Source organism: Pyrgilauda ruficollis, unplaced genomic scaffold (assembly GCF_017590135.1).
Source record: "Pyrgilauda ruficollis isolate IOZ18807 unplaced genomic scaffold, ASM1759013v1 scaffold6, whole genome shotgun sequence".
NCBI lineage: Eukaryota > Metazoa > Chordata > Aves > Passeriformes > Passeridae > Pyrgilauda > Pyrgilauda ruficollis.
This window is the reverse complement of record NW_024527710.1, coordinates 2,069,840-2,095,149: the sequence shown is the minus strand read 5'-3', so window position 1 is coordinate 2,095,149 and position 25,310 is coordinate 2,069,840. Positions and strand designations below refer to the sequence as shown.

At 41.1% G+C, this 25,310-nt stretch overlaps 1 long non-coding RNA gene across 1 annotated transcript in view; it reads left to right on the top strand.

Annotated features, from left to right (window-relative positions):
- The first annotated feature begins 2,384 nt into the window (after positions 1-2,384).
- The window catches only part of LOC121362093, a 52,373-nt gene continuing 29,447 nt past the window's right edge, over positions 2,385-25,310 (top strand). Inside the window, exons 1-2 of the long non-coding RNA XR_005956442.1 lie at positions 2,385-2,497; positions 2,712-3,217. This is a non-coding gene — a long non-coding RNA (uncharacterized LOC121362093). The remainder of the gene's footprint in view (positions 2,498-2,711; positions 3,218-25,310) is intronic.

Here is a 25,310-nt window from a genome sequence, read left to right as displayed (position 1 = left end):
CTGTTAGGGGAGAGCAGCTACATGTGTGTTGCAAGTGTCACCTGTGCCTGGGACATCTGGCTCCTGGTGCTGGATTAAATCAGGCATCTGGTGGTAGGACAGAGGCTCTGGCTTGTTCAGTTTTGAGGGAAATAGTGCATGTTGCTGGTTTAGAGTCAGCCCCTGGAAGGAGATTGAAATGGAACTGAAGTAGGAGGCTCTTTCAAGTTAATAAAGTCAATATTCAACCTGGAAAACTAGGGAAAGAAAAACCCAACTATACCCAATGTTTTTGCAAACAAAACTAATAGATGAGAAGTAAAATTCTGCCCTCTACTATAAGCAGTGTCGGGGACATAGAAAATGACAGAAAACTTTAGCATGCTAAGAAATTCACTTGAAATGTCTTTTAAAAAAGGACTAAGGGAATCAAATGATTAATGAATGACTTCAGGAATGGACTCGGTGCCTGATGATGTGGTAAAAAATATTTCTTAGACAGGACTTGGTCAAAATTTGGTAAAATTTTGGGTGCTCTGACTGTACCCAAGAGAGTTAAAGAAGTTAGTGATGTTGCCACTCCCAATTTATTAGACAGAAATGGAAGATTATGCAAGAAGAATTTGGATTTATTGGATAGAAATTAAATTCTATTCAGGAAAGAATGTATTTCTCATAAGTAGCAGAACTAAGTGTTAGGAACTAGAAATAATACTGTTGAAAAATTATTTTTGGGATTTTACAAATAAATCACAAGCCCACAAGACACCAGGAGCAGTAACTTGTTTGGCTGTGGGTATCTGTCAGAACAAAAGTGTAAAAATGCAAAAGTGGTCATAACTTGGTTATCCTGTGACATGGGATATCATACAGCATATTCCCAGGAGTCCATACCCATCAGATTTGGGGTGGCTAAGCCTGCCCTGAGCACACTGTGCTAGCCTGGGCATGGTGCTGCAGCTGTGTCAGCAGCACTGGTACACAGCTGACTACAGCAGAGACAGCCCTACTGCTCATCGTGGAGGTGATGTGCCTTGTGCCCTCTCTAACACCGTGCCACCATCTCCAGAGGCAGTCACAGCGTGTCCCTGTGTGTTGGACATCGTGTCCTTCCCTCTGCTGTGTTGACTCTGGCCTCACTGTGGCCTCAGGGCATCTACTGCAGGACGCTCATGTAAAGGTGGGTTTTGCAGTGTATTGTCCATGCCAAGGGGATTCTGTTGGAAAGAAGTGTTACACTGATTCTAATTTCTGACTAAAAAGATAATTTCTGATTGGTACATGGAGAATTATGTACTTCCTGGGGGATTTAAAAAAATTTTTTATGATTTATTATTACTATTATAATTGTTATTGTTATTATATCATCCAAAACGTGTGAGTACTCTGGCAGGAGCATCTTTGTGTGGTGCCTCCATTCTCTCCGGTGCAGCTAGGGTGAGTGGCAGTGTTGGGCACTGCCCTGCCCTCGGGGGCTCCTGCTGAGCACACACCGGCAGCCTGTGCTCCTGTGCCTCCTCAGCTGGAGGCTGGTACCCACCCCAGGCCAGTGGTGAAGCTGTAGGTCAGACCCTTCAAAGAGTCACCAAAATACAGACCTCACTCTCTGCCCAACAACATATTTTCTTCCCAAAGCAATCAGATCTTTGTTGCTCTCCACTAAATATACTTTCTTTGTTGTGACGGAGAAAGAGCCTGAGGCTGGAGCTTGCCGAGAACACCATGTGGAAGTGGTTTGCTCAGCTGCCATTGCTCAGCAGGGAAAGTGAGGGGTGGGATGGACTTGATGAAGGCAGCTTCATCTTGAAAAACAGTTGATTAGAAAAATACCATCAAATTGTAATTTATCAGCTCTAGATATGTTCTAGGGAATCCTCTCTCATGAATGGGATTAAATTACATATAGTGTTAACCCAGAGTCTTCTGCAACAATGTAAATGAGTTGTTAACATGGTACTTCATTGCAATAATAATTCAAAGCTACTAGCAGGCTTGATGGGTCTGCAATAAATGTTTTATTATTTAGGAAAAATATACTCTACAAGTTGCAATGTGCCATGCTCATTCATGCTGTAAATCAACAAAGATCAGCAGACTGAATAGGGAAAATGAAAAGCTTATTTAGGAACTGACACAAGCTTTCAGATGAGCAGGAATGGCTGAAGTTAACTGCATTCATTTTTCTTTACTTGTCACAGTTGCCACTTGAATTTCACTGCTAAAGATTGTGGGTAGTTTTGCTTTATGAAATTATATCTATGAAAACAGTATTTGCATTTATATAGGCTTAGTTATAATAAAGTTAAACCTAGCACACCCCCTTGCCTCCACAAACAAACAAATCAACCAGCCAACCAAAAACCTCTATGTTAAAATAATATTTATCTGTCAGTTTTCCTAGATCTGAACAGGATTCAGCTAAATGGTTCCCACTGGCTGCTTTAAAGACCTAAAGCCTGTGACCATGTGAAATGCCGGAATGCATAGCTTTCGCCATCCCTTCAACTTCAGCTCTCCTGTAAGGCTGCCTCTCTCCTCACCAGGGTAAACCAAGGGGTTTTTGTAAAAATGATCTTTATGTGGAATGAGGTAAGCCACAGAGTGGGTGACAGGAGTGAGATACTAGGAATTAATATGGTCCTCATGGTATGGTTACAAAGTGCCTGCGATTGGCTCCATTACCATCCTTTCATGTTCCCTTGCACCTGAAGACCCTTTCTTGAATTTTGCAGAAAATGCAGATCCTGAATGCTGAACACTGGCTTGTCCTGGAAACAGAACATGTTTGAACATGGAGTACAACCCCTTGCAAACTCTCTACGTTGATGTCCTTAGAGAGATGTGACTTCTTTGGCTGATCCAGGGGAAGGAGAAATGAGGATAAGAAGACAAGTGAGTTAAGATAACTCATCCCGTGCCTCTCTGTAGGCTTGAAAAAGACAAGGTTTTTTAAGCCAGCTTCAGAAATTATTCTCCTGCCCTGACTTATGCCCCAGGAAGAATGAAGAGAACATGAAAATACTTTTTAAAGGATTTGCCTGATGATGCCACACCCCTAGTCATAGGTCTCCAAAGGGAAGAGCTGCTTTTTATAGGGCAAATAAGCTGGACCTGCCCAATGAGGATGGCAGCAGGAACTGACCATATGAGAATGCTTCAGGATCAGACTGGTATGATTATGCACGAAGTTCTGGCTGCAACACTATCCTGAGAAAGCAGCTCGTGGATGGAGAGAACAGTAAGCAAAAAGCCAGCATGCAGGGCTCTGTTTAGCTTTGTGCCTGCTGGGGTGTGTGTACTTGAATGTGCATTTATATGAACATGAACGTTTATGTGTGTGTGTCTATATACAAGTGATGCAATTTTTGTTTCTCTGTAGTCATCTGCATATTTGTTCTGGTTTGTCAGGTGCTTGTGTCTGCCACTGAATGGATGCTTTCCTTGGTTGTGAAGTTACTTATTCAGCTACAGGATTCACTGTCTATCTCAAGTGTCTATTCTCAGTAGGTCAGTTTGCATGACTTAAACATACCATGATTTTGTTATAATGCCCAGTGTGCCTTCAGGAGAGGAGTCTAATCTTGTAGCCAGCAAAACTGGCTCTGTGCTGAGAAGGCTTCTGAGTCTAGACCTTGGAAATGATGAAAATACAACAGTTTTGCTGCAGGGGTTGTTCCACTGACTTGGTCCTGAGCCTGTTGGGTTGAACAGATGGCATCTCTGGTGTCAGCATCCCATGGCTAGAAGCAGCCTCCTTGGGGCAGATGCTCTGCACTGCAGTGAGCAGTGGTGGGTTGGGTGTGTTCCTCCAGCCCCTGGGACTGCTGGCAAGGCCCTGCTGCTGGGTGCTGCTGCCTCCTGTGGATGGACAATGCTGAGGCCTGGCCATCACATCTTCCTGAGGAGGCTTCAGGACTCTTATCCTGAATTTTTCACTTTGAGTTTTAAGCATATATATGATGTGAAAGAAACCTTTAGAAAAGGGTGTGTTACCCTCCCCTATTTATTTTGTCAACCATGAAATTGAAATTACTTTACTCCTTTGGAAATTATGACTGGTTTGTTTGTGAGAATAGTGTATGCAAAAAAAATTAATTTGGAGATGTGTCTTAGACTTATTTCAGATAGTTATCTGAAGCTTTTGTTATCATAATCACTTTAAAAAAGGCAAACATAAGCCAAAGACTCCAAAGAAGTCGCTGAGATAATGCACTGTGAAAAGATTTCAGTTTGCTTCACTGAGAAAAGTTTTGCTTCTTGAGCCAGCCATTTATATGCTTAGGAAAAGTCCAATTAAGATGACTGAATTGTAAGTGTCATAAAGTAGAGAAGGCAGGGGACATTTAATTATAGCTGTGCTGCCAGGCACCAATAGAACAAAGGAAAAAATGTTCACCTAAAGCACAAAGTACTGCCTATTACATTTGCTGTAAAAAAGAGACAATATATGGTCTAAACACACTTTTCTAAATAGTTCAAAAAGCTGCACCTTCTGATTTCCATGAAGCTGTTTTTCCGATTATCAACATAGTTTAAGAAAAAGAAATACCGTTTTAATATTGAGACCTTCAACTTTGGTCACAGGTTGAAAAGGAAGCATCATGCATTAAGGCAAAAATGTTGCCTGAGAAAATGGATTTGTGACCCAGAAGAATGTATAATTGATGTGTGTGCTTGTCTGAACGGTAGAATAACAATAGTAACCATTAGAGATGAGAGCTGGAACTAGTCAGGCAGTGAGGCAGGATGTATTTTATAGGTCATCTGGGCTCCATTCAGATCTACAGGTTGCTGTTCCTTCTCCATACTTGAAAGCATTTAATAGATTATTACAAAAGGAAAAGGATGGTATGCAGTAATGGTTTAAATTGAAGCTCTGTATATATATCACCACTGTGTGACTTCTAAATGAATGCTTCATTTTTAAAATTCTCCCATGACATACTTGAAAGTTTGCCAGAGCATCAACGAATTAAAACAATGAATTGACCAGCAGCAAAAGACCCTGAATAGTACAGTAGAAACAGTTGTTCTCTTCTGTGGCATAGACAATAACAAATAAGAAGTCCCCAAGAAAATTTATTCCAAAGTTGTCTGTTTTCTTCAAGGCAGATGAACTGATTTTCTTCTCTTTTGTTTCATCATGTTAAAATAAGAAAAAAGACAGAATTTTGGAAAGAGGTTTAACTGTCAAACAATCAAAGCCAAAAGCACGTAATAGTGAAGTCAAATTCAGATTCCCTTCTTGCCTGGAAAATGCTTCTTTCATATCAAAATTGATACAAGTTAAAGGGTGGAGAATCTTTTGTGCTTTGTTTCACATGAACATAAAAGTTTTATTCCTGCTTTTAATGGGTAGTATTTTACAAATGTAATGGAACATAATTTTACCAGGTTTCCCTAAGGGAAAGTCAGGGCATGATTACATAGGCAGTCCCATCTCATTTAGTATAATGCTTACAATATAGATGCAAATATACTTATGTAACTCAAGTTAGAGGTAGATTGAATAGCATTCAGATAATCATAGAGCAGTGCAGATGCTGAAGAAAATTTTGCAGGAGAAATATGCATTGAATGACTGCTCCCTTGCAGCCACATGTGCCCCCAGATAGTGTTTCTCTGCGAGGCTGAAGATTCAAGCTGTGCCAGACAGAAGTACCTGGCATGTGTACAGTTTGCTACCTGAGGATGAACATTTTAGCTTGTCCCTGTTGATAGCATATCCCAGTGAGCAGTGACAGTGGTAGATCAAGGGGATGGAGACCCTTGTGGCTTGCAGTGTTCCCAGCAGCAGGGACAGCCTGGCAAGTGAGCCATCCTCTTCTGGCACAGCTCTTGCACTGTCCCTCAGGGCTGCAGGGTGGGACACAGAGGGGCTGCATGGGCAGGGAAGGAGGTTTAAGTCACCTCAGGTAGAAGCGCAGAGTGACAGAGCTGGGAGTGTAAGGATGACAGTGTGCTCTCCAAGCTCCTTTCACAAAGAGTTTTTCAGCTAGAGATTAAATCTTTCCATTGTGAATAATAATGATGCAATGTAGTGCATGCTGTAATTCTCACACTTTTGGTATAAAAAGCAATTAAAAATCTGTGTTATAAGCTAATATCAAGGGTCTCCTATTTATAGGAGTTGTAGGGGTCCTCTTTCTGGGGTGGCTTGTGCATTGTTGAAACAGTGATCTGTAAGAAAAGTGATCTCCTTCTTACAGGGGATGATTGAACAAATGTAAAACATTATATTAGCACATGTGAGATGGAAATTGTCTATTTCATGAAAAATTGGTAGTCTGTCACTTTTTTTTTTAATTGCCAGACTGTCTTCTCAGATCTCTTTTTGAATTTGATGTAGATCACCACAGAGAAACTATTCCAAATTTTCATCTAAGTGGTATAACAGCTTAGTGTACATAAACCTAGTCTTGATGCTGGTTATTTGGAGATGCACATTTTTCTCTAAATGTAACCTGCTTGGAGTCAAAGCAAAAGCAGTTTCTAGAGCTCTTCTGCAGGACCACTGGCAGCAGAGCTGCTGCTTCTGCACCAGGTGTGCAGAGGTGTTGCTGTAGCTGGCATGTAGATTGCAGGTGTGAGACCAGCAGTGCCTCTGGCAGCTACTGCCTCTTTGGGTCGGCAGATTCCTTCTCATTCTTTCTGGGGAAGGTCAAGAATTAACAGAGACATTAAAAAAAATGAAGCTCAACATCTCTCTGTGTTAGATTTCATTTAAACTTTCCCTCTGTCATTGTAGAAAATAGCAATAGATAGGTTAGCACAAAATCTATGTTGCAGGTATATGCCTGTATGTGCTGTGGAGAAAACTGAATAGACAGTATTTGGAGAATTAGTTGCCTTTTTCTCTGTGTTTTAGTTAGAGCTCTCTGTTTGCTGGTACATTTAGAACCAAACTGTCTTTTAGCATTAAACAAAGAGGAATCTTTGTTTAATGTACTTTTGCTTTATTTTCTTTGGATTTTTATTTGCCACATCTCAATTACCTGTCAATACTCAGAAATGTGAATTGCATCAATTTAATTTTTGTCAAGTGTAAAATTTATCATTCAGATAAACTAACATCAGAGTCAGTATCAGATTGAGGAAGTGTTTGCTCTTCCTTGCTCATTAGTTAACATTTCATCTGTGAGTGTGCGATGGATAAATTTCAGTGTGCATCTGATTTAACCTCTAAAAATGTATCTTGTCATGATTTAACTGCAGGCAGCAGGTAAGTACCACGTAGTACCTAGTGGGAAGGGGAGGAGAATCAGGAAAGAGGTAAACCTCATGGGTTGAGATAAGAAGAGGTTAATAATTGAAGTAAAGTAAAAAAAAAAAAATAGTAACAACAGAAAAAGAGAGGGGTTTGAAGAAACAGGAGATGCACAACAGAACTGTTCAGTTCACCAGTGTGTGACCGATGCCCAGCCCATCCCCAAGCAGTGATCAGCAGCTCTTGGCCAACTCCCCCCAGTTCATTTACTGAGCATGACATTCCGTGGTGTGAATGTCCCTCTGGCCAGCTGGGGTCAGCTGTACCAGCTGTGCTCCCTCCCAGCCTCTTGTGCACCTGTTTGCTGGCAGAGCATGGAAACTGAAAAAGTCTTCATTTACAGTAAGCGCTACATAGCAACAGCTAAAACATCAGTGTGTCACCAGCAGTATTCTCATACTAAATCCAAAACACTGCACTTTACGTGCTTGGAAGAAAATTAACTCTCTCCCAGCTGAAATCTGGGCACCTCAGGTGAGGGAGGTGGGCACTCCAGTGCTGTGCCAGCCCAGCTCAGGAGGACAAAAATGCCTTCCATCCCAAATTTGTCCCGTGAGAATGCCTTGTTTGACTGTCTTTTCATGCTTAATAAGACATTTCCAGATGGACTGTAATACTGAAATCAAGTTTTGCTTCTTTGTTTACTTTTCAAGATTAGCAACAGCTTAGACTGAGCACTTCAGTCGGTGATCCTGTCAGGTGTCCCAGGTTCCACACCTGCTGCTGGTATTTTCCTCTGCACTATAAAACGGTGCTTCTGGTTTTGCTGTTTGTAAAACAACTTTAACTGTTTTATATAGGAAATTTGTAAACCAAGTAAACTGGTATTGTGGTTTAATGCCAGCAGAAATTCAGTAAAGGAGCCTTTTGGTTAACGAAGGCTTGTTCCATTTGTAGGAAAATTCAGATAAATTAAGGATATATGTGAAGCAAGTGCACCAAGCCTACAGTGCTTTAAGCTCCTCTGTGGATGATCTAATTCAAAAGGAAAATGGCTGTAGTTCATGGTAGCTTAATCCTCTTTACAGTAAAGTCAGACTACTTTACCTCTCAGTGAGAATATCCACAGAGGGATTTAATGCATTTTGACTTACATGCATTATCATCATGGGTTTAGTTGGTTTATCTTAACTTCCCTGGATGCTCCTTTGTAGAAAAACTACAGACATAGATATCTAGTGCTAGCTTACTTAAAGCATAGTCATGTTGTCATGTCCTTAATCTGATATGGGTTTTAGTGTAACCGTGTTAAGTGATAAGTGAGAACTGCTTTGGTAAGGGGTTCATATACATTCTCATCCCAAAGGATAGCAAAGGTAGTTCTTTATTTGTGACTGTTCTACCCAGAAATAATTGAAAAGCCTCAGTGTAAGTGGTTGCCATCTGTTTGCATGCTGGGCACTGCAATGCTGGTGACTCCTCAGACACAATTACAAATTCTGGAATTTGAAGCTGAGGCTCAACAAAATAATTCAGGTGATTATTCTTATCTCAGTCTGTCCTCTGTGCTGGTTTGCAGGCCAAAGATAAAAGGATACAGCACTTTGGAGGAACTTTGCCTCACATGATTGTAAAATCAGCAGAGTGCTGGAGACTCCTCTCATCTTGTGTGGAGAGATTCAGTCCTATACCTGATGGGAAGGAGAAGAGAGGAGAAAACATTGACTGGACATTTTTCCAGTCCTTGAAGCAGTTTTCTTTGAGAGAACGACATTTTTCTTGCCAGACAGTTGGCATCAGCTGTCAAGTTGGGTCATCAAGTTGGGTGAACTGGACAGGGCAGAGGTGGAGACATGCAGTGCTGTATGGTGTCATCAGGGCTAAAGATTATGAAAGTCTTCTGCATAGATTTCACCTCAGAAGTGAACAGAGCACACCAGGGATATCCCATGGCAATGAGAGCCCTTGTTCCAGCTCAACTGATTCAACTGGCTACGTTGCCTTTTCTCCAAGTTCCTGTTGTCATCACATGACAGGAGATGCAGGAAGCACTAGGAACACCACACCACAAGATGAGTAAGGAATTCTTCGCAGATTTTTAAGCCCCTTTTTCTTCTGCAGCCTTGTTTGAATAGTTTACATTTTAGTGGCTTTGGCTTGAAGCTGAGGGCACTAACAAAGTTGTTATATAAAAGCATTATTGGTATTTGAGGAATTAAGCCTATGTTTCAGGAGTTCAAGTTTGCTGTCTTGTGTTATTTTTTATTTTAGCAGTGTTTGTGTACCATGCTTTTGTGAGTTAATGCATAACAACTCAAGTCAGTTAAAAGTCTATGGCATTAGTGAAACTGTGAACCACATAAAAGACTAAATTGCTTTTTCTCTTTCTGTAATTGCCACTACAATAAAAGCTGCCTTTACTGCAAAGTTTTTCAGAGTTAACCCCTGCAGAGCTCCCAGGCTGATGAGGGAGAAGTGTGATTAGGGGTGTGTAGAAGGGGGAGAACAGCTGACTAACAGTAATTAGGGGTGCTCGAGTGCTGTAGGCAGCAGAGGGCAAAACTTGGAACCACACACCCCAGGTCCCAAATGAATTGCAGTGTAATGAGAAAGGGTCAGCTGGGGTCCCTCAGCACAGCAGCTTTGGCAACCCTGCCCTGCTTGCATCCTTTCCAATAGCCCTGCTGAACATACCAGGGAAGGATGGGAAGGGCACGGAGTTATGACTGCAAGCAAAGAGGAAAAAGGGAATAAATTTTTTTGTATATGCTTTATTGGCCATAGTTTTGAGCAATATTATACATATTGGGGAATGGGAGGGCGGGTGGGTCCACTTACACGTATGTGACTGTGGGCAGAAGTTTCAGCCGGCAGAATAGTGGAAAGATTTGGTGGATGTGCAGTATTTCCTGTGGGATAGAAATGCCTCCATCCTGGTAATTGTGCCATCCTTATATCAATCCTAAATATAAACAAATCTCCTTCTACAGAAACACCAGCAATGTGTGCTTAAGTATAATAATAAATAAATTAGTACAAAGATTCACTGTGTACCAAATGTGGGTAACATAATACATTGCAAAAGTTAAAAGAGCACCCACCAGAAGTATACAGACATTGAATTAGTTTTACAAATCTAGTTTTGTTTTTAGAATGTAAAAAAAATGCCATATCATTATCATCTGAGGGCCTGTCTTCGCTAGGGACATACTAGGAACATACTTCTTTGTGATATTCACTTTGTCAAACAATCCAAATACTACCACTGATGAATGCTTACCCTGCTTTTGGGTTCCTGTATGATTTGTGCTGTTTATTGTTTATTTTTTTCCTTCCTATTAGAACAGAATAATAATTTTGAAAGCATGGAAAATAGAAGATTTTTTAAATGTCTTAAATATCATTTTGTCTGGGTAAAGGTTTGAAATGAGTAACGTGCTGTTTTTGAAAAGGTTGCTAATTATCTGAATTTCACTGTGGTTTAATTAGCAGCATCCACAGTAGAACGTGGGAGGTGGTGCTTATCACCTGCCAGGAAAATGTTGTCTTCTGAGGAGGGTAAGTTGTGTTAGCCAAAATACAGCCTGATTTTAGCTCTCCAATACCATTCCCTTTCAAGTCTTGGTGAGTAAGGGTGATTGAGCCTTAAGTGATTAAGAGAGTGGAGAACAGAGGTATCAGTGCCAAAACTGTCTCTGGGCAGGTCTGAGAGCCACCAGTATCCTGGGTGCTTGCTGTGGAAGGAGATGGCTCTCACTGAGCATTGCAGCCAGCAGCTCCTCATAGTCTGAGCAGAAATTAAACCACGTGGCAGTGTCAGTATTTCTGGTAAATTGTACTCTGTCTCCATGTTATGCCTTCTTTGTTGTCCTTGTTAGCTGTTATAATAAATGCAGCCTGTAATTCTCTTTGAATGTATCTGATAGGTAAAGGAGCTGGTACAGAGAGAGTCATTTGTTATGGACAGCTCTGCCCAGAGCAGCTGCATGCATGGAAATGCTGGAATCGCCTTAATGAGGTGGCAGTTCTGAGCTGGAAGTCACTAAGGTCAGCAGAAAGGTGGCATTTAATGTCCACTGGATCAAACAAAACAAGGTTGAATCCTTACCTTAGGTTAGACTTGGTAAAGTTTCTGTAATCCAATATAATAATTTTATTGCCTGCTCTGTGAGTTTCCGATCATTTTTGTTCTTCCTCCAGAGAACATTATTGTGATATTATTGTGGCACCCATAATAATTTTAAATGTATTAGGTAAAGGAGAAGAGCTAATCTGCAGGTCATAGGTAAATTACTTTTAATTGAGTCAATCCATGAAAGCTAAGTTAAGAAGAAGACAAAAAAAGGCTTTCTATTATTTTGATATTATTGTGATAAACACACAATTCCAATCTGTGTAGTGGTACTGTTTAGTCTTTCTGTAGTCCAGTTTATTTTTCCATGGCATGGGCACACTCACATAGGTACCAGTACTGCGAAGGCTTTATTCAGTGCACCAGGTGCATCCATGGAAATAGTGTGAGTGAGATTCAATGAGCCCCATACACCAAAATTAATTCCTTCAGGCATTCAAGAAGGTATAGAAACATCATTATCACAGTCTGAACATTGTTTTTCAGAAAAACCATCTTTTATGGCATTCTGATTTTCAAAACATATTTACAAAACAAACTGAAGAGAAGACCTGCATACAAAAAGTCCTCATTCTAGGAAATACTAAAAAGCAGGGACCACGTAATTTTGTTATTTTCATTCTCTTCCTGTTAGCTTTTCACTCGTGTCCAACTATCTCTCTTTCTCTCATTGCTGTCCCATGGGAGTGAGTGACTCTGGCGTGGCTCCCTGTGCTGTGGCCATTTGCTGCTCCAGAGGTGCTAATTGTCCTTTCCTCTCATAATGTCTAATTGATCATATAATAACTTCAACCCAGACCACAGGTTTAAACATGCTTTTGCTGCAGATTGAAACCTCTGTTTCAGACCTAAAGAATGGCTGCTTTGCTTGTGTATTTTCCCCCCAACTCTAATAGTTGGTCTCATAAAAGATATTACTTCTCTCCATAAACCTTGACTGTCTAGCCTGCATTTGTGTTCCTTGGGGGCAGCAAGCAGGAAAACAACCTCTTCAAGCCTGGAGTTTCCTTATAGCAAAAAAATTGTAGCTATTGAATTATAGTTTTAAACATTAAACTACTTCCTTGACCCCATTCCACTGAATTTGAACATGCATTGGTCTTAAGAATGGAACAGAAGGATTCCCAATATTTTCCAGCCCGATGCTTGTCTGAGTGACCCAGAAGATCAGAAGTCCAATCAGGGAAGTGCTTGAACACTTTGGCCATATTTTTAGTGGGCTGTGAGGGACATAAAGTCCTGTTCAGATATGGGGATCATAACTCCAGCTGGTGCAGGAGTCCCATTGTGGCAATGTCAGCAGTGTCCCAGAGAGACCGGAAGGCATACAGGGTGGATGGGGACAATCTGTGCAGTGCTGGTGCCCAGCCCTTACACTGATGTGTCACCTGCAGGGGGATGGGAGCAGAGAGGAGTAGAGCAGGGCCATGTCCATGGCTGTCCCCAAGATCGCCAGTTGTGAGAATTGTGGCTTTGCCTTTAGAGACATGTTTTTGAACTTGGCTGTAATGTGGGGCACAGACCACCTGCTGCATTTCTGTTCATGGGCATGATTTGCTCTTGGGAAGTTGACTGTGGTATCCTTTGCACAGCTCTAAGCCTTTGGGTGGAAATACCTGGAGGAGTGGGTTTCCCCTTACTATTTTCTACGCTATTCTAGCTAGTCAGCCTTCCCAGGTGAAAAATCCCTAAGCTATTTCTTAAACCAGACAATAAAATATGATGCAGCAAGTCTGAGCCCATGCTAGGGCAACCTTCTGGGTCATTCAAAGCAGTCAGACTTTATCATACTGAAACTGGTAGTTTGGAATTGCTCAATCCATCCATATTTTTTTGAAAGTGACTTTATCAATTGGTTGCCTTTTACTTCTGACAAGAGACATTGATGTAAGAGATTGGTAAAGTTTATGACTCATGAAGGTATTTGCTTCACTTATTTGTAATTTCTAGTGCAAATGTGTAGTTTGCCTGTACTCAACTGAGAAAGAAATGGCAGTGTACAAAGTAAGTAGAGCAGATTAATTAAATTGGCTGTTCTTGTTAACTCTTTCTGCTGCAATAAAAGCTAGCAACATTACTTAAGGTGACAAGATAACAAAACATGATTTCTCATTGCTGTAATATGTTATGGGATAGTCTAGATTAATACTTAATTCAAAATGTAATTAAACATTTATATAAATACATGTTCATTATGCTAAGAAGCATTAAAACATGGTTATAAACACTCTTTAAGTAACTGGCCAGCCACACAACATTGTTTTGACTGTTACTCTTCATTAGACACTTTTCTTTGTGGGTTTTCTAGCAGTATGGTTGGGGTGTGTAGTGGTGTCTGATATGAGGTGGTGAGCAGAGAGCCCCAAGCCATGCAGCACAGTCCCACGTGCCTGTCAACGGGCAATCCTGACACCTAGCTCTGCTCATGCTGCTTTACATCTCCCCATATTTGTGGCTGTTGTGTAAAATTACCAAGTATCTTCCTAATTCCCCAAATTTGCTGATTCTCACTTTTCACAGAAATGCTTCTTGTCATTAAAAGCTGATGAGGAAAGATGATTTAAGGCACTAAGTCCTTACTCCTAGCTGCACTGCGAATGCTGGGCTTTCAGCTCGTGCTGGTCCCAGTGAACAGCAGGGTGAAACACAGGTATGGAGGAGCTGAACTTCACACCTATTGATACTGTGGAAATAGACAAAAATGTAAAATAAATGTCATTGGTACAAGATGACTTCCTTGCTTCGAGCTGGGATGTTTGGCTATCTCAGCCGGTCACTATGGTGCCCTGAGCTGTTTGGTGTTTGAGGGCTTCCTCTGGGCTACCAGTCATCTGTGGGTCAGTGCTAAAAGTTGGCATTTTCTGGACTTTTTTCTCCTTCCAGGCTCTGCACAGCAGATCCCTGCCCCAGTTCCTGCACTGCTGGGGCCATGGGGTTGAGCAGTGCTGGGTGTGGGTGCAGCTGGCAGGGAGGCACAGCCAGGCCCCTGCCCCAGCCTGGCAGGGCTGGGATGCAGAGCCTTGCATCAGGTGTGCTCTGGGCTGCTGCACTTTCCATTTCTGCTCTGAGCCAGCTTGCTCTCTTGACTGAGCCCTGCCACCCTGCCTGCCCAGGGGCTGTCACGAGGTCCTGGTTCCCTCATTGCTTTGTTGATGGCTTTGCCTCCTTGCACAATACGTTAGGAAGTAGCGTAGGATGTGTCCAACAGCTCAGAAATTAGGGTTTTTTAAAACACAACTGTTCTGCCATTTCCCAGGTAGAGGCCAATGTAGTGCAGAAGCACAGGCGTGTTCTTCTGAGGCATAAAGACTTTTTTTTGTCTGCTTGGGGTCTGGCCTGGCAATGTGAAATACAGGAAGGCTCTTCAATGAGTAAAAACCTCATCATGACAGAGGCCCTGGGAGGGAAGCCTTGCTGTGGGGTCAGAGTGGTGTAAAAGCTGGTGGCTGGCAGATGGCGGTCACTGGTGGGGACAGCCACAGAGCCGGGAGGACCATCAGGTATGGAGCTGGAATGGCAACTGCAATCAATACATCACAGCACCGGCCAAAGAAAGTCAGTGTTTGAGTGGCGATGGGCAAACAGCAGGGCCTGAGACAAAGGGAGGAGCGAGAGGCGCTGAGTGGGAGGCAGCAGCAGAGAGCAGCATGGAGCCGCGCTGGCGCGGCCCTGGGCCTGACGCAGGGCCAGGCCTGCTGTGGCAAAGCAATTCCAGCGTGGCTTGTCTGTGTGGGGCGCTCCGCTGAGCGTGCGGGCACGTTTTGTCCCTTGGCAGTGTTAGTGGGGACCCTCGGCTGGCTTGGCGCGTGCAAGGTGGCGTTTCGGCCCTGTGACAAAGGCCGCGCGCTCGCCGTGCCAGCGAGGGCAGCGCGTGGCTGCGGGGCAGCTGCCTCACCCCTCTGAGGCCTGCCTGCTTTTAGATGGTCGCACTGCTGATCTGCTTTGTTGGGTTTTAACCTAACAGAAGGAAAGCCTTCAAGTGCTGCTAAAAGGAATAAAATTATAGTTGTACTTTAGGGAGCAAAAATGATCTCTTTTGGCATTGTGCTGTTATTGCAAATTGTGTGTGTGTGATTTATCCTAATTAAAAAAAATATGACAGACATAAGCCACAGAAATGTCTGTAAATGACACAATCTGGTCCTGTCTTTGTTTATCACTATCATAATGCGTTGCTGGCCTCCTAAAATTATTAGCCTTTGTGACTTGCTAATAGCCACGGACTCTTTCTTGTGAAATGGAATGGTGTGCAATAGCAAAGCAGAATGTGAGCATTTCAGTGTGGGAGCAACATTTCACTTGGTTATGCTAGATCCTTCTTTTATTACTTTAAAAAAATTATTTATTTTTTTGTCTGTTTGTTTAGTGGGCAAAATTTTTCAACCTTGTAGTTTAAATACAGACATGGAGGAGGGTTCAGAATTTTTCCTTTATTGGAGCAAATTAAACGGTTCTCCATTACATAAGACTGCTCTATCAAATTAATACCAGTCATTTCCCCGTGTGTTTTGAGTGAGTTTTCAGATCAAACCGGACCTCTGAAGGCACATACACTGCTGCATTAAAAAAGATGCTGCGATATTCTGTATCAAAAAGGTTAAACTCATCGGATTCTATGTAAACACTCATTTTACCCCAGCTAACCTGTAAAGATTTCATTTTCCTTCATTTATCTTCTTCCTTACCCTATGCTAAACCATTCCCAGCTTCGAGGAAAGAATCATGTCTCCATTCATTTCCTATCTTGCTGAATTGCCTTCGCATTTCCTATCATCTGCACATAATCCTATTCTCTCCATTATTGTCTTAATACCAAGTACAGCACAAGATAATGGATAGGCACTGTAATAACAGTGTGGCCTGTAGGAGCCCCTCGAGGGAAATATCTTTGACGCTGGTAGAATATTAATGCATCCCAGGTCCCTGATCTTCCTCTTTCACTTCATCTCCTGTTTTCTAAACTACATAATGACTTTCATATACATGACAAAAGCATTAGAACAGAAAAAGACTCATTGATGAGCAGCAGGGCTGTGTGATATTAAGAAGCACTATTCTCAGTTCTTTGTACAGTTTTTGACCACCATCAGAGACAGTGTATGCAGGTAATTTCTGATTTGAATAGATACAGGCATAAAGAAGCATTATTGTACTCTGTTAATCCAAATGCCCATCACAGGCACTGCGTGAAAATAAATTAAAATGTAATTCTTCAATAATGCATCTGTCTACAGGATGATTTTCAGCAGATTAAAAACAAACAACTTGATATCACTTAGAAAGGCTAGTGGATTGTTTTTGAGAAGCTTAATCATCAGCAGATTATGAATGGAACAGTAAATCAAAGCAGGGTATGTTAAACAATGTAGATTGTGTTGTAGTGGCAATTTACTGTACATAATTTTTTAATAAAAGGGAAAAATTGATTTTTGTGAGCGTAAACATTGAATCCTATGAGAATTTAGCTGCTGTTATTGGAAAGGGGAATGTAAAAAATGCTATTCTTGTCATGTAGGAGCAATAACCTTTCATTCCTCCTACAAAAAACAGAAGTTTGCTCCCTTTAGGGTTGCCTTTAAGCATAACTCCTTTTCTTATTTTTCTTTCATTTTGTGACATGCTCTGTATTTTGCTATAATATTTTGCAAATATTTTTATTTTATTTTATTTTGCACACTTCACCCCACCCAAGGGTGTGCACCCTGGTGAAGGGGGGGGAACATCCAAACTTTCTTTATGTCCAGGAGGAGCTCTCCAATTCCACACTGTGAATTTGCTTTTAAATGGAGATCTGCCAGCAGACATCCCTTGCTGCTTGTTGTCAAGGTCTGGCTTTTACTGCTCCTGGTGTTGGGTTTCGGGTGAAACCTCTGGCTGGGGGCTCTGCAGCAGCCCTGTCTCCCCCTGCCTGCTGCCAGTTGCTGTAGGAGCAGAGCAGCTACTGACCATCAATCATTGCAGATAATATCTGAGGAGAAAGGGAGAAATTACTTCAATTCAAGAGAACTGAGTTAGAAGCAGGAGCCAAGCAGCAGTCTGGTACTGGCAGCATGCTGGAGAGGAGAAACACTGAAGTCTGGAAGAATCAAAGATGAGAGCTAGTCCTGATGGAATGAGGTCTTGAGATTAAAAGAAATTGCACAAGTACTTGAAAATTAGTTACATATTAGATGAAAGATTAAGAAGATTTGCACAAAATGCGGATACCCTGTGCTTTAAGAAGGTGGTTGTTTTCCCTTGTTAACTGCTAAGTAAATGCTAAGAAGCATCTTCTGACTTCAGTGCTCAATCCTGACCCAGCCTTGCAAGGGGCTCTGGGGAGTCCAAGGAAATGTCAGGGTGAGTGGCTGAAGCCATACTAAAAGAAATCTCTCCCAAGAGTAAAAGAGGAGACAGCCTGTCTGTTCCTGGGCCTACTGTTGTTTTATGCTCTAATTTTATTTTCAGCTAATTCATTTGATTGATTTCACTGCTTTTAATGGTATTTCTTCTGTTTTGAACTCATGTGCACTGTGAACTAGTCTAATATTGAAATATGCTGCTTCTGCATTTTAAACTGTCCTCAGCAGGGTGGAAAAATACACATGGATCTTAAAGACATTGTACTGTACATCAGAAACCTGAAGCTGTCCTTTTGGAACCTGGTAAAAACTACATTATCGAGCTCTGTTACTATCATTAAAAATGCAATGCCTTTTCTTTCACATGTGTTTACTTGCCAAGAGAAAAAATGACATCCTGTGTGACACTGGTAGTGTGGTATCCCAGTTTAGAAGACTGTAAACAAGAGGAGGTGAGAGAGAACTCAGTTTCTGTTAGTATTCACTTAAAAATTGCTACAGTCTAAATTTTAAGTCCAAAATCAAAACATTAGGTTGTTTCATTTTGTCTTCAAAATGAGTCTGGTGAATGGCTTTTGTTACTCTTCTATAGTTGTCCTAAAATGAGGAAAGTACTTAAGATAATACTGTAAAACAATACCTCTCAAAAGTCTTTTGCAGCCTTGTTGTCAACATTTGGGGGACCAGAATTTGGGGCACCCTTGTACAACCACTCTCTGGAGGCTCTGGGAAGGTCCTTGTTAGCCTGATAAACCGAAGTCTCTTTTATGTGCAGAGACCCTTTCCTTGTATTTATTGTAGCTTTCCTTGTATTTATAGACTTCACTGTGTCTGTCACACTTTTGTGGTGTTTGGTGTAATATAGTAAAGTAGGAATTATTACTTACATCATGAATACAGGCAAGTCAGTGACCCCTAGCAAAGGCTGGAGACCTGGTGGTTTTGGTTTTGCATAGACTTAGATCAGGAGACAAGCAGGTTTTCATCTTCAGGGACAAAAAAACCCCAAAAACCAACAAACCTGAGAAAAAATAATGGCTTGTTGGTTTTGATTTTGGTTTGGCTTCTTTTATCCCCTCAGTCTTGGAAACCCAAGGACATCATGGTCTCAGGCTGTAAGAGCTGTAGAGCTGGATCTTGTACCTTGGATTGACTTGGTAAGTGAAGGAAGACTTTGATGGTTCTGATTATTCTGTATGAAAGATAAAAACTGATGTATTTGTTTTCAGCCTTAGTTGTAGGTGAAACCAGGACAGGCAGGACAGGAGTCTGCAGCATCCAAGAATTTGTCTGGGTCATGAGAGCTGTTTCAGAGTGAGAGAATGGGTCTTCCCTGGGACTTTGAGTTGTGTCGTTGTGACTCCAGAGATGGTTGATACTGTTTAAAGAATTTCTTTGGCTCCTGTTTGTTGGTTCTGACTTAGTAAATGCTGCTAATTATTGCAGGGGTTTTTTTTCTGACTTACAATCACCTTCAGATTTTTGACCATGAAAAGTGCTATCCTGTGTAGGGCAGAAGTACAACTTTGATGTCTTTCATATACTAGCTGCATCTCATGACCTCTGGCATGTGGCAAAATTATCTTCTAAATTGACTTCTAACAATTAGATGTAATTTTATAATTGAGAAACAGTTTTATTAAATAAGAGAAACTGTGTTTATGACCTGTTTTGACTTCTTTTTTAAAAAATATTCAGAATTATAAAGTTGAAATTTGCAGTTTAATTTAACTATTATACCTTGGTTTACAGCTTGTTATGCCTCTTCTTTTAAAATGTATATTATTAGCAAGACATCTAAATAAATTATCATAAACCTTTTTCTCGATTCTCTCTCTCTATATATCTCTGCTCTTAGAGAAAAAGATTCTCTCCATTAGAATGTCTTTGATAGCATCATTTTTCATATCTTAAGAGGTACTGCATGTGCTCTGTATAAGATATGCTTGAAAGGAACTTTTTTTGACTGATAGTAGTTTATGTTGTTTCTAATCTTAATCCAGGCATCACTAATTTTGTGTTTGCAAGTAAACACGATAATGAATGAGAATCCTCCTAGCATTGTAATTGATGTTGCTCTTTTGTATCCTGGGTTTCAAATCTGTGTGCAATTGTCAGTGCCCTATAGAAATGTTAATTATCTTGAATAATCCTGTTTGCCTTCATCAGGCTGGAGCAGTCCTAAGCAGTAAGAAGGTAGTGTCCAAGATACTTAGAAAGAAATACAGCATTAAAATGCTGCAAAATACCAGACTGGTACAGTTGTAGCCAGGAGAAGGAATGATACAGGACTGGGCAAAGGCATAGGCTATAAAAATGGCATGGGATGTGTTTGGTAGAAATGAAGGCGATTACCTAAAAACCAGTAATTTGAAGCCAGCTATAAAATGGAGAGCTGAGGCCATGGAATAACATCTTCTCCCCATCCAGGATCTTGAAGGGGTAATTTTCTGTTCCTCCCCACATGCACAGGCACTTTGTGGTGGTGTGGAAAGGAAGGAGCATGACGGACAGTGCTTTGGGGACGATGGTGCTTGCAGCGCTGCGCGTGCTGCTGGGGACTGAGCTGGTGGCAGTGCGCTGCGGGCGGAAGGGTGCAGCTGCTGCACTGCGGGGCTCAGGAGCTGCACAGGCTCTGTGGTGCTCTTCAGAGAAATGCATTTGCTGCCAGCTGCATTTCTCTTTGACTAGGCACCTTCCTTGGGCTTTTGAAGTAGAGGGAGAAGGTGCTGCAGTATCTCCCATGGCATTTGTTCATAGCAATCAGACTTCTTTTAGAGATGGTGATTGCTACTAAGGGTAAGGTGGCTGCAGTGCAGCTGAGTCAGTATATTCAGACACTTAATCTGGAATGTTTTGATGCACCAGGCTCTGCTACCTGTAGGACAGGTGAACATGGGTTGGTGAGGGGGGTGTGCAGTTAAGTCCTTATCAAAATGTCAGTTCACAGTCAAATTGCAAGTTTAGCAGTCAGTGTGAAAAAATGAACCTTGTCATAGCAGTTAAAATCATGCTCATATATTTGCAGAGGGGTAGGGCTACTAGAAAGCCTGTTATCTCAGTTATGGAGTCCTCTGAGGTTCCTTGATGTGGAAGGGGCACTCAGTGAATTCCGAGAAAAATAAACTCTGGATGTTGTAATCGTCTGAATTCATACAGAACAGGATGTGCTTACTTGAACTTTGAATCAACATTTGTGAAACTTTGAACCAGTGTGTTCATGATAACATGGACAGCAGACTGCATGTTGTGCTGAGAAAAGACAAGTTACTGCTATAGAGCACAAAAATGGCTCTGGTTTGCAATTACTTTTTAATGTAATTTTTTTGGCTAGTTGATACATTGTTGGAATGCTTTGCTCACATCATATTCAAATTTGGACTACAAAGGCATGGATTTTTGTAGGAAGACCTTATGTAATTAAACTTAGAAAACTGCTGAATAGTTTGTGGTACTTAATGATTACTTTGTGGATTATGAGGCATGCTTAACAGCTACTGTTTTCCCTCTTTGTTATTTGTTGAACCTAGGTTGCACAGTTTTGTTTCTTTAGTTTGCAGCCACTTAGCTGTGGTGTCTTCTGTAATCATCCATTTTTCTTTCTGGAGACAGTGTCTTGGATAGCAAAGTGGAGGCAGAGCCATTTTTTGGTGAATTCAAGCAGAGTGGAACTTGGCAGTGTACCAGTGCTGGACACATTTTAGAACTTCAGCAGGTACCTGCCATTTTCAGGGGCTCTGCCTCAGTGCACTCATTTCTGGTGTTGCTCTCTCAGCATAGTTCCCTCTGAAATGTGGGACTACTGTAAGTTGCCTCTCAGGCACTGACAAAGGAACATTATTTACTGTGGTGCCTTCTAATTTCAAAACTGAGATACTGTAATTTTTTCTGTAATGGACTTCCATGCTCTACTATGTGGAGATTAAAGGGAATTTTAAAAATTGACCAAGAAATCTTTCATGGGCACCAAATTTTGCACTCACATTAAACCAACTCGCCATACTCCCTCCTGATATAGTTCAATTTTTTTTTTTTTTTTGGAACATGATTGATCTCATTAAATGGCATTAACGTGTTTTTAATCTCATAATCAAATCAATCCTGTTGATATTGTTAGTATCTTTGTGATGCAATACAGAAAAACCCTCCTATAATTTGGCCTTTTCAGGTTTTCAGTGCAGCTAAACTGACATGCTGAATTGTACCAACCCTCAGGCTGTCAAGAGATGCCCTGAAAAAGCTCTTAGCCCTGATTATCCATTGGAACAATGGTTATGTCTCTAATTTTAGACAGCTGCAAGCGGGGTTACTCTGTGAAGAAGCAGGACGTTTTGTGCTGCATTCCCTTCTCAGGAACATGAACTCTTCTCTGCTTGCTTAAAGCCCTGCTATTTACAAGCCCGAGATCTTCTTGTAAACATGTGCTTCTGCAGCGTGAAGGCTTCAGCCTGTAGCACTGTCCTGTTCACAGACAGCAGCCCCAAATCCCTGCCTCTCTCAGCGCACAGTGCCCTGCTGTTCACACCTCTGAAATTCTTTTATGTGAAAGCTGCGTGTCTGACTGAAGTCGTGTTCTGCTGCCCTCTTGCAGAGAATGCTTCATGCGAGCATATACGTTTTTCCTGGGTAACATTTTCTTTTCTCAGAAATTCAGAATATAAATATTCACTTAGACCACGCTTCCTAAATCAATGACGTCTTGTCGATGGGAGTTAAGTTTTCATAAAAATACCAGTCAGGCAAGATTTTGTACAGCAGCTACTAACTAGATGGGGGAAATTGAAACTGTGAATAATTTTTTATCTGCATATCCCTGATGACTGATTGCACACCTGTAACTGAGGACACTTGTAGCACTGCTTTTAAGTGTGAAAGTTACTGAATATAGCAAAAAAAGAAAAAAAATTCCAAACCCTATAATCCTATAATGATAAAAGAAACTGAGTATAGATTTGGAAAAGGGGATATGTAAAATGCCTAGTTAAAAAAAAAAACAAACCCTGTGTAGAAGTTTCAAATCTCAGATGAGCATTATATGTGGAGATAAATCATTCCCAGAGGCAAATGCTGCAAGAAAATTATTCTTGTCATTTTCTATTCACTTCTACTACTTTGATTTTAAAATCAACTCTTCTAAAATGTATACATTTCAAGCTGTATCTGCAGTGTGCTGCTATGTTGCATCACACTAGAGCAGGCTGTGCTCCACTCTCTTCTAGGTGGAAGATGAGCCATTCCTGGCACTGTTTTAGATTGCTCTGTCCACCTAATGGAAGTGATGACTGAGAGTAGATGTTGTTCGTGTCTCTTAGCGACCCACTCATTGTCTTCTGTTGTGATTCTTTAATTTCTAGAGTGTATTTTGGGCATTTCTGTTACACAGCCATCTGGTAGCTCTTGAATTTATGGAATCTGCCAGGGGGACATGTGCTGACATTCAAAAAGAGAGTAAAAGACTGTTAACCAAAATATTCTCCCCTTTGTTTAATAGTTAATAGTTGGCTTGTACTTGTCACACCAGAAAATTCTTCTTTAGAAATAAAAAATCAAATTAAAAAGATGTCAGAAAACCCTCTGTAATTCATCAAGCTGTGCTCCAACTGCTGGTTGTCCTGCTTTCATATGGATATTCTTACCATTAAACACAAAGTAGTCTTTGTGTATAGTAAAACCTCTGTGCAATTGGTGGTGCAAACCCTTGAAATGTGCTCAAGCATAACTACATGTATTACCTACTTGCCTTGCTGTGTGAAGGTTTTAAATCTCGTTAGGGTTTCCATCAGATGGAGCTCTGCAGTTGGTGCTTCCAGCCCCTGCCAGGATGCAGCATCTCCCCACACACAGCTGCCACGGCAGGTCTGTTCTCCTCCCCTGTTGACAGTAGCCCTGAGTCCACCACAAATCTACTTTTAGTATTTGATTAGCAAACAATGAGTTTTGTTGTACCATGCAGAAGGCACTAAAAGAAACTGTTTTGCCTAATTGCACCTATGCGTTATTTAATTTCCTACTTCTTGTTAGTGGTGTAGTGAGCAAAACCTGCATTTCCATATAGAAAGCCTCTAAAGCCAAACCCTTTGCACTGACACCAAAATTAATTTGTCTGAGTTCTCTGGAACTCAGAGCTGGAACATTAGTTCTCTGGAACTAATGGAAGCATGAGGAGAGCCTGCCCCCAGGCAATCTTTTCTTTTGCTATCTCTTATGGATACTAGAAACAGTTATGAAATCTTTCCATGCTAGATTATTTTCCAGATGAAAGTTTGTTACTTGTGTTTTCATATAGTTCCTAGAACAAAAGTTCTGAACTTTTACAGGTTAAATTACCATAATACGGCTAACTACAATGTTATCAAACTTTTGTTAGATAGAGGTACTATTCAGAAATGTTTTGTGATAACCTGCATGTATATGTATACTGCAGAAGCTACAGTGACAACTACAGTGATTCTAATGCTACTGGGGTATTTAATATCAACTCTAAATCATTGGGCATAATCATATGATTTTATTTTTAATTCTTTCCTTCTTTCCTGGTTCTTGCCAGCAGAAAGACACTTGGCTAAAATGAACTGTAGTCTAAAGGGTACTTGGGAGGTAGCAGGACAATAGCATATGTGAAGCCATTTCCCTTTCAGAAAGGATGTAAAACCTGTGGGTAAGCAAGAGTTGGCCTATGATGTGACCATGCTAATTTGTGGTTGATTGCTGAAGCAAATCACAGCTTTCTGCTGCAAATAGCAATCAACAAATCCCTGCTGGGCACATGGTTGAGGTGCATTTTCCCACCCCGTGCTTGCAGCAGAGTGCAGTGCGCTGAAGCTGCACTTACAGCATCAGTGATGGGAATGCAGCGATTTGAATGATCTGGAGCAAGAGACTCTTCCTGCTGCGTGTGTGGCAGAGTGCCCAATGGCTGAAATGCTGCACCCTTGAGCTGCTGCACTCACTGACTGTAGGGAAACCAGGGGTTGTTCCCAAAGGAATTACCCTTCTCCAGATTTCGTGCAATACAGTGAGGCTCAGTGCAGCACATCCAGGTTGGGACAGGCTGTACAACACAGGACATCACTGATACAGAGCTGTGCAGAGAGTGTGCAAACCATTGGCTGCTGAGATAATCTGTCTGCTGAAGATGTTGCTGTCATTTCAGGATGTTGTTGAGGGCATAGAAAATAATACTTAAGAAGTGCTTAAAGTAGACAGCATGCAAGTGAATTGTAATGCATTGAGGAGAAAATGTGATAAACTACTCAGCCCTTGACAGTACTCTGTGACACCTCAATTTTTTGAGAAAATTATAAGCGTCTGATAAAATAATGAGAAAAAAAGAAAACAGAAGTACATCTTTCATCTGCTTCCATCTCTCCAGTTCACAGGAGTGAATACTGGTACAGGAGCAAGAAGCAGAGGGTAAAGGGGGATTGAGATGGGAAGGATTGTGATTATACCAAGAAAAGGGGATATAATCAAGTAACACAATCAAGATTAAAGAAGAAAACTTTATATATGCTGCAAGACAAGAGAAGAATAAAAAAATTGGTGGCCTATAGTATACCTCCTCGAAATACATAAAGACAGTATATATAAAAAAAATTATATGTTTTTATATATATATATGTATATACACACTAATATATATATTAGTCTT